Here is a 10,282-nt window from a genome sequence, read left to right as displayed (position 1 = left end):
GTTACCTCTTATTGGTCGAAGGGAATGTCGGTCTGGAGGCACTAAGGTAAAGATCCCGCCCTTCCGTCCCGCCTCCTTCCTGCTTGCTTGCCAGAGTCGGTGTACAGCTTTCCATCCCTGAAATCCCTGAAGGAGTGACCTGCGGGAGATGGTGTCTCAGGAAAATGAGAGCTGGCTTTTAGGTCTGTAGTAATTGTGAATTCAGAATTAACTTTCAAAGTCAAGTCCACATACTCCCAAGAGGTACAGATAGTAATTATTAATCCAAGCATATCAGTAGTTTGATTTGATTAAAAGGCCATTAAAAGACAGGGGGTGTGTAGTTGAAGAGATTATTCAGAGGTTATGAGCACGTATGGGTCTCACAGAGGACCAGGGTTCGATTCCCAGTACTCACAAGGTGGATCACAACCCTAGTTCCATGGGATCCTAAGCCTCTTCTGACTTCCTGGTTTTCTGGCACTATACATGGTGCACATACGTTTATCTAGGGGAAACATACACATAATATAGAACAAATAAAAGCGTACCGTTTGGGGGTTGGGGATTTAGCTCAGCGGTAGAGCGCTTGCCTAGCGAGCGCAAGGCCCTGGGTTTGGTCCCCAGCTCCGGAAAAAAAAAAAAGGCGTACTGTTTGAATCAACTCTCCACCACCCCCATATCCATCACTCTGGGCTACCATGCATTTTATGCCGTTATTTAAGGAATTGGGGGGGGGCAGCTTTTTTATTTTTATATGCTGTATGAGTGTTTTGCTTGCAGTGTCTCTATCTAATGCCCAAGGAGGTCAGAAGAGAGCGCCAGATCGCCAGATCCTGTGGAACCCTAGCTACCTATCTATGGTTGTAAGCTGTCATGTGGGGTGATGAATTGATCCGTGGGTCCTCTGGAAGAGCAGCCAGCGCTCTTAACCACTGAACTATCTCTCCAGCTCTTGGAACTCGGTCTTTTTATATATGATAATATTAGTCAGTGAGATTGTTCTGTCCAAAACCAAATCTCCGGAAAACGTACCTTTTAATTAGACTTACGCTAAGGAATGCAGATATTATTTTGATTTGTTTTAATGCAAAAATATCAAACTTTGTGCCTAACGAAATGCTTTGGTCTGAAAGACGAACTTTCTCCTGCAAGTCATGCTCTTTGCCACAAGGTGGTGGTTTGCTCAAAAGAATCTCTGCTGAGGCCCAAATTAGCAGGTGTACCTTCATCAAGCCATCCAGAGCTGACGGATCTGTGGAACTAGAATGGAGCACCGGGCTAGGCGGTTCTTCTCCCACTGAGGCCAGGCAAGACAGCTAGGGGAACGGATTCCACAGACAGCCAACAGCTTTAGGGATAGCCTCCCGTTCCTGTGTTTGGGACCCATGTGAAGACCTAGCTGCACATCTGCTACATATGTGTGCATGTGGCGGGGGGGGGGGGGTGCGGGGGGCTGGTGGCAGGGGGGGGGCTGGTGGCGGGGGGGGGCTGGTGGCGGGGGGGGGGGCTAGGTCCAGCCTGTGTATGCTCTTTAGTTGACTCTATTGGTCTTTGTGTGGAGTTCCTATCCCCTATGGGCCCCTCAATCCTTCCCCCAACTCTATAATGTGCCAGGGTGGGGATAGGGGGAGCGAGGGTGGAGTGGGGGGTGGGGAAGCTCCACTCTCTCAGAGGTGAAGGGGAAAGGTACTGTGGGAGGAAGGGACAGGGTGGGGGGACAGGTTGAGGGGACAGAGATCTGAATGTAAAGTAAATTTTTTTAAAAAAATGAAAAAAAGCCAGCAGTGTTGGCACCTGCCTGTAGTCCCAGCACTTGGGAGGCAGAGACAGGCAGACCTCTATGACTTCAAGGACAACCTGGTCTACAGAGAGAGTCTCAGGACAGTCAGAGCTACACAAAGAAACCCCATCTCAAAAAAACCAAAAGAATGTGGAGGAGGGGGGAGGGGGAGGAGAGAAGAGGAGGAGGAGGAGGAAGAGGAAGAGAAGGAGGAGGAGAGGGAGGAGGAGGAGACTAAATCTTGTCTGACCATGTGTCATCTTCTAGCTTTTCATCTTAAAGGATAAGGAAATAGAAACTCAGAAGGAGAATTGAAAACTTCTCAGCCAGAGCAACTTAGCTAGCTCCCAATTCTACTACCTTTCCCTCTGTAAGCCTGGACAAGGGGCAGCCTTGGCTTCTGATTTTTAATGAGAACTATAATTCTTGGCATCCTGGAATGGTGTAGAAAAGATGATTCTTCGAATTTGTGGACACTAACAGCAGTGTTCCCCCTGCTGTGGAATCATGTCCTCTTCCCCAGGCAAGGACCACAGTGGCCATCCATCCCTTGCATTCTGATGGAGCTATTTGATTAAGTTTCCTCAGTCAGATTGGGAGAGGTGGGTACCACTCTTTTCTTTCATTATGTAGCCCAGGCTGGCCTTAACTCGTGATTCTCCTGGCTCTGGGATGACAGGTATGAACAACCATAGCTTGATGAACTACAATTTACCTGACTTGCATGTATGCCAGATTCATAGCTTTTTTTTTTGTCCTTAGCAAATCCTTGCCTACCCACAGGTCATTACTATTATTGTTTTCTACAAGTTATAAAAAGCTCCAATTCTTGAAAATTTAAGAAAAAGTATAAGAAAAGTAAGCATTACAAAATTACCTCTAGGGGCCTCTCAGGGTTGGACAGATGTCGAAATGGTTTAGGACATTTGCTGCTCTCGCAGAGGACCTGATTTCATTTCCTGATACCCACAGAGCAGCACCCAACTACCTGAAACTCCCTTCAGGAGATGCCATGGTCTCTTCTGAGCACAGCTCCTGCACACGTGGGCATATCCATGCACTCAGATGCACACACTTAACCAGAACGGGTTACTGCTACTTTTGGGCACCCAGTTCCCTGTCATTTTAGTCTTCCTCTGTTGCTCAGGCTGGTTGAACTTATGAGTTCAAATAACCCTTTAGCCTTCCAAGAAGCTGCCATTCGAAGTGCACAGGATTCTGCCCAATTAATTTTAGGTTTTACTCTGATTCTTGTGTTCTTTCTGTGGTTGTAGCAAATAGCACAGAGAAATTCTTTGTGTGCTCTGCGAGGTGTTTCTCTCAATGGTAACAATTTTTAAAAAAATATAATACAGTATCATAAAGAGATTAGGATGGTGACACAATTTACTCATCTCAGATTGCCGTTCTCTGTCTCTGTCTCTCTCTCTCTCTCTCTCTCTCTCTCTCTCTCTCTCTCTCTGTGTGTTCTAGAAACATGTTATAAATCGTACAAGTCCACGTATTCACTACTATTCAGTAGTTTGAACACAAGGAACACTATGTTGCCCTTTTTAGCCACTCCCACCTTCTTCCTGGATCTCTTCCCAGCCCTTCCTGTAGCCTGTATCTAAACTTTTGTCATTAGAAAAAGTTATATAAAAATTATATAAATGATATCAAACAATATGTAATCTTTTGAGGACCAGCTTGTTCATCTGGTATAATTCCCTCAGAATTTGAAATTCCCCTGGCCAGCATCCCAGTTGTTGTGTGTATTCATAATTTAATTCTTCTGCATGGCTGTGCATTCCACAGTCTTGGAGCATCCTACTTTGTTTCAAACTAGCTTTTGTGGGGGATGTGAGGGAAGGGTCAAGGCTTATCCTCCCCCATATACTTCTGACTGTGTGAACTGATGTTGAAAAGGGTTACCTTTATTTCACTGAATTACTTTTCTCCTTTGCAAACAAAAACAAAATAAACAAAGAGCCAAAACCAACCAACCAACCAACCAACCAACCAAACAAACAAACAAAACACAAAAACCCAAAACAAAACAAAACAAAACAAAAAACCCAAATGGATAGGCCAGCCGTGGTGGCACACATTTAATTCCTAGCACTGAGGTGGCACAGTGAGTGACTCTCTCAGATCCATGTCAGCCTGGTCTATGTAGCAAGTTTCAGGCCAGCCAGGGGAGTGAGACCCTGTTTTTGAAAAAAAAAAAAACAAACCACTGCTGGGTGTGATGGCGCACTTGAGGCAGAGGCAGGAGAGGCTGGCGGATCTCTGTGAGTTTGAGGCAGCCTGGTCTACAAAGCAAGTCCAGGACAGTCAGGGCTGGTTACACTGAGAAATTCTATCTGGAAAAACAACACACACACACACACACACACACACACACACACACACACACACACACATCCATTAATTGAACTGGTGTGTATGTGTCTTAGGACTTTGTTGTTGTTGCTGTCTTTAATTGTTAGATAACAATCAAGATTATTTTGATCATCACCTCATCAAAGTAGTTCAATTTTATTTTATCTTTTAGCTTAGTATATGAAGCACTATGTTTAATTATGGCGTTTTTCATACATGTTGTTTTCCTTTTCAATAGCCCTTTGGTTATTTTCAAATTACTTTGCTTTTTATATCAATTTCAGAGTCAGCCTGTTACTTTTTTTATTTTTAATTCTGTTAAATTTGAGTAGAATTGTGCCGACTCTAGAATTAGCTCAGGGAGAACTGGCATTTTGTTGACGGTGAGTCACCAAATCTGCAAACAGAGTGACCTTTTTATTTCCTCTTGCCAGTGCTGGGGATAGAACCCAGGGTCTCGAGCATGTAGATCAGGCTAAATCATCAGACTTCTGTTTTTTCTTTTGTTTCAACGATGTTTTCTAGTTGTTGGAAAATCAAAAGCCATTTTGCGTTTTGTGTTCCTCTATGTTATTATTGAAATATTCTATTTATTTTAAAGAGATTTATTTTTAATTACGTATTGGGGTAGTGTCTGTGGGGAGCAGAAAACTCAGATTCCCCCTTTGAAGCTGGAGCTGGACCTGAGAACTGGACTCAGGTCCTCTGGGAAAGCAGCCAGCACTCTCAACCAAGGAGCTATCTCTCCAGCTCTGAAATATTTCCTTAGCTTCATTTTCAATTAATTGCTGGAAGAACATGGAGATGCATTCATTTGTTTTGCATATGGACCACTATTCTGAGATCTTGCTAAACTTACTGTTGATGGCTAGTAGTTTGTTTTTTTTTAAGATTCATTTATTTATTTCATGTATATGAGTACACTGTAGCTGTCTTCAGACACACCAGAGAGGGCATCAGATCCCATTACAGATGGTTGTGAGCCATCATGTGATTGCTGGGAATTGAACTCAGGACCTCTGGAAGAGCCATCTCTTGACTACTATTAGTTTTAAGAAACATGTTTATTTATTCTATGACAATCTCATACATTTACACAATGTATAAACCATATATACTTTTTATCATATCCATCCACAATTATCTCCCTCTAGCCTAGTGCCCCCATCTTGTCTTGCTCCTCCTTCATTTCTTATTGTTATTAATAAACTCCTTATTAGTCTAATTAGCGCTTTATATATACAGTATTTTGCTGGTGTTTGCTGGGGTGACTTTCGTTGTTCATGTTGTTTGAGATAGGGTTATGTAGACCAGACTGACCTTGAACTCACAGAGATCTTTCAGCCTCTGCCTCCCTTTCCCCCAGCACTGGGATTAAAGGCATGTGATATGTGGGGATGACTTTGCCAAGAAGATAGTAAGCCAGCCACAAAATATTTCTCTGAGCCTGACAACCTATATTCACTGGGCTGCGTTTTCCTCAAGCTGCAAAGTTACTTAGCTTGACATCCAAGTGCTGAGTCCAGGTGGGACTTCCTAGTGCACTTGCTACCAGAGCCATAGGTCGCCATCGAGACCAGAGCCCTGTGCTGCCCACTGTCCTGGCTTCTTCAACATTAGAGAGGCTAAGAGTGGTCCTGGAAACTGTATACCTTCTAACCCAGTGACAGATGTTTTCCTAACAATCCCTCATGTTCTGCACGCTGTGCAAACAGAAGTGCTGGATGTCTTCATTCCTTTATAATCTTTTTTTTTTTTTTTTTGGTTCTTTTTTTTTTTTTGGAGCTGGGGACCGAACCCAGGGCCTTGCGCTTCCTAGGCAAGCGCTCTACCACTGAGCTAAATCCCCAACCCCTATAATCTTTTTCAGGAATGTTTTACAGCTTTGAAAGATAGAATGCGGGCTGGAGAGATGGCTCAGTGGTTAAGAGCACTGACTATTGCTCTTCCAGAGGTCCTGAGTCCAATTCCCAGCAACCATATTGTGATTCACAACCACCTGTAATTGGATCCTATGCCCTCTTCCGGTGTGTCTGAAGACAGCTACAGTGTACTCATATACAATAATAAATAAACATTAAAAAAAGAAAGATAGAATGCTTTTCTAGAGCAAAGCACCCTTTCCAGAAGCACATTTACTCTCTATGTAGGAGCATTGGTTTATTGGAACTAGAATTCCTATCCCGTGACACACCCCAGCCTCTTTTTCGTGGTCCTGTGGGGAACAGAGGAGGTTCAGCGACCTTGGTACCGTTTCTCCCCTCTCCTCCCTCCCCTCCCCCTCCCTCCTCCCCCTACCGTTTTTGTTTTGACTAATAAATTCTTCTTTGTCCCTGACCTAGACCATTCACATCTTCTGCCCGCACCCATAATACTACGGAAAGCTAATTGTTCGCTTGCAAAGAAGGTAAGAATCACAGATCGCCGTGGTTAGTTTGGGACGGGCTCAGAGTATTTGCCCAGGGTGACCTCAAACTCAAGTGAACCTCTGCCTTATCTTCCCAAATAACCGGGCATGAGCCACCATGGTGGCACCCATTTCATAACCCTGGACTACTAGAGAGTGTTAATGATCAGTTGTCTATTGACTGGTTAGGGAGAGCGCGACCTTCTGGGCTCTATTCACAACTCCTTTCCCAGCTAGGTGGCGCCCGACAAGCTTCTGAGGCAGGGCTTTAAATCAGCCACTCCACAGACTTCATTATGAGGACTTCCTCCCTCACAACCCCACAAGCTTCCTCAAGTTGCCCTGGAGCTGAGTGCATTGTACTAAATGGCCCTCTGGGATCTCCAAACCTCATTAATATTTATCTCAAAGATTTGTGTGCATTTTTGAATATTACACGCTGTATTTAGAGTATCATTTAGACTGACTCGTGTCTCGAGGACCAGACACTGCCCACGCGGCAGGCCATAGCCTTCGCTCTGGCTGTCTCTCTGCAGCTACCAGGAAATGTTCACCGAGGATGTTAGTTTTCAGTAAGGAAAGCCATCGGATGCTTTTTAAAAATATTGCTTAATTTTCATGCTATCATTTTTATCAAATGTAAATTACCCAAAATGTCGGGTTTTGAGTAAATACATGTTTCTCAAATGACTCACACTCCTCTTTACCCAACTCTCAAGGTTTGGGGAGTGATGACATTAATGTCTAAAGACATCAAATTTGCCATCTAGAAAATTAGCCGTCCCATCCCCCAGCCCCCACCAGGCACAACACTGGTGTGTACAGAGACGCCAGTAGAAACCCATTCTCCTAAAGGCACCTACTCTGGAACCACACCCACTCTCCTGATTGTGTCCATAAAAGCAATCTCCACAAATTCCCAGGGAATCAAAGCTCCAGGCTTTCACTGCATTCGCTGTATCCTGCCTTTGGAGGAGTCTCTGGGAGTGCGAGTCACAGAAAGAAGACAAGAAGGCACTGGGTATCCTGTTTGCAACTGCCCCACAGCACGGCCACTGACAAAGGCGGGGTGAAAAGCAATACTGAAATCCATCGTTCAGGAAGCAGAGGCCAGAAAAAGTCCAAGGTGATCCTTGGCAACTTAACAAGTTCAAGACCAATCTGGGATACATAAGATACTGTCCGCTGTGAATAAATAAATAGGGGTTGGAGAGGTGGCTTGGTGCTTAAGGCAGCTTGCGGTTCTTGAAGAGGACTAGGTTCAACCCCCGACACCCACATGGTGGCTTAGAACTATGGGTAACCCCAGCTGCAGATGGAGTTACTTTCTCTGAGAATAGGAGGCACTCACATGGTGTACAAACTTGCTCAAAGACATAAAATAAAAATGAATAGAATCTTTGTTTAAAAAACAGACAAACGAAAAAGGGAATGGAATTGCAAAACTTCGTTCTTTTAACTCTTATAATGAAACCAATATTTTGGCAAAGCAAGCCCATTCCTTAACAGCCTAAGACTGAGCCAGCATGGGGAAGCACAAATATAAGAACCAGCCCTGGTCTGGAGGCCAAAGGCTCCTTGCTCTGCCACTGTCCCTCTGGCCTCTGCTCCAACTCATTTTGTTATAGAGGGAGCGGGGAAGATTAGTTTATTAACACTCTGACCATGGTGGCTATATTTAAAATATGAGTTCATGTCAGTGCTGGACCCGGGTCTCGTTTGCATTTCCCAGCATGAAGTGAAAAGGTATGCAATCCCAGAGAAGAGCTGTTCCTGAGGAAAGGCGAGGGAGAGAAACTGAGCCTCGGTGACAGTAGGATCAGGACAAGGATGTACAGGGGCTAGGTCCCCTGCTCACATGCAGGATCAGGCTGTGACTTCAAGGGATTGGACAGGCAAACTTGCAAGTCTGTCCTAAGCATGTAGTGATCTTGAGCAGAATTGTGCATAGGAAACCTGTGCAAAGGCATTTACTGGGCCCAGCATTGTTATCCACTTACCCAATCAACTCCCCAGCTGCCACCACACCACCTCCTATCCCACGCCACGCCTCCAGCTTGGGGAGAACCAAGTCCTGCCAGGGCTTTCGTAGTAGGAGTTGTGGTAGCCCTGGCAACCAGTCTCTGCTCCCAGATCTTATTCTGGTCTGTTTTATCGCCTCTGAAGGCAGGCGAAGCCCCAATGCATGGCGAAGCTGAATGATCGAAGCCAGAATCATGGTTGAATCCATCTTGAGGATAACGTTGACCCTGAGAGACAGAAGTGGCCCACTTTTCCCTTTCCCCTAGTACAATTGTTCTGAACTCTTCTAGTCCAGTGGCCCTTTAATACAGTTCCTTTTGTTGAGGTGACTCTGCAAATCATAAAATTATTTTAATTGATACTTCATCACTGTGATTTTGCTACCGTTATGAATCCTACTGTATGTATCTGTGTTTTTTGGTTTTCTTTCTCATCTTAGGCAAAGCTGTGAAGAAAAGGTTGCTCCACATTCCTGCCCCTCCAAAGGGGTTGTGACCTACAGGCTGGGAGCTGCTCCCTAGTGGCATTCTCTAAGGCTCAAGGGCTCCAATTGTCATACAATATCGACCAAAAGCACTTGTTTTCTTAGGAACCTGTGAGTTTGAAAACACTGTCAGAAATATAGGCACCTTAGTGTTTTTCCACAATATCATAGTTTATTGAGTAACATTAAATTCACTAGCTTCCTCATAAGTTTCCTCTGAGATGGAAACATTCCATACTCCAGGAATGTAACTCCAGGAAGTATACTCCAATTAGCTTCAGGAAATCCCTGAAGCTGACCAGATTCACTAGGCCCTCCCCTACCAGAGTAAGTAATTTACAAGCTGAGAATACCTCTCAAATGAGAAAGAGCTGAGTTGCAAAGAAGACTCTGAAATCAGACAAGCTACTTGAAAGAAGCAGAAGCCATGTTTAGGCCAACTGAGGCACCTGAAAAGAACATTCTCCAGCCTGTTGAGCTGTCTACACGCTACACAGTGAGCTCCAGGTTCCCAGCTTTGTGAGCTGTCACTCATGCTTGGTGGTCCTGGGTGATGCAGCTGTCTCTGAGTCATTTCTGAGACTCTGTAACTCTTCAAACAGACTTCTGTAAGTAACCCCAGTAAAACTCAGTGGTTCACCAAGCTGGACTTCGATGGGATCCATTCTTTGGTCTGTCTGGTTCCCTGTCTGGGGTGAATAGACCTGTGTGTTTCTTTGCTCCAGGAAAAGTTTGTCACACAATAGTTACATTTAGTTTTGTTAGCTGCAATTAACCATGTTTTTCCTTGATAACATGGCATTGGCAATTAGGAATTCTTATTTTTTATTTTATGTGCATGAATGTTTTGCCCGCATGTATGTCTGTGCACCAAGTGCATGCCCGATGCTCAAAGAAGGCACAAGAGGGTATTGGATCCTCTGGAACTGGAATTGCACACATTTTTGAGCCACTGTGTGTAACTACTGGGACTTGAACCCAGATCCTCTGAAAGAGCAGCCAGTGCCTTCAACCACTCAGCACCTATCTAGTTACTTGTAGATTCTTTTCTTCCAATCGTAATTACTAATATTAACTCTTTGACCACACCTTACTCTTCACACAAAGTATGTGTGTGCATGTACACACACACACTCACATGCACATACCTCTGGGGGGAAGTTGAAAGTTCTCTGCCTATTGGGTTCTTAACATGGGTACCAGATGGTCACATGACAAGTCATTATAGCATAACATTGCCATG

At 44.5% G+C, this 10,282-nt stretch overlaps 1 long non-coding RNA gene across 2 annotated transcripts; it reads left to right on the top strand.

Annotated features, from left to right (window-relative positions):
- Positions 1–70: 70 nt before the first annotated feature.
- LOC148004311 (uncharacterized) lies at positions 71–9,682 on the top strand. 2 transcript variants are annotated; one of them, XR_015627978.1, is made up of 3 exons: positions 71–182; positions 6,469–6,533; positions 7,457–7,960. It is a non-coding gene; the product is annotated as an uncharacterized LOC148004311 (long non-coding RNA). The 2 variants fall into 2 exon arrangements; XR_015627977.1 differs by lacking the exon at positions 7,457–7,960 and adding an exon at positions 8,995–9,682 and having other exon boundaries at positions 76–182.
- The last annotated feature ends 600 nt before the right edge of the window (positions 9,683–10,282 follow it).

This window comes from Rattus norvegicus, chromosome 8 (genome assembly GCF_021556685.1).
Source record: "Rattus norvegicus strain SHRSP/BbbUtx chromosome 8, alternate assembly SHRSP_T2T, whole genome shotgun sequence".
Taxonomy (NCBI): domain Eukaryota; kingdom Metazoa; phylum Chordata; class Mammalia; order Rodentia; family Muridae; genus Rattus; species Rattus norvegicus.
Note: the sequence above shows the minus strand (reverse complement) of the source record. Positions and strands in the feature narration are given on the sequence as shown.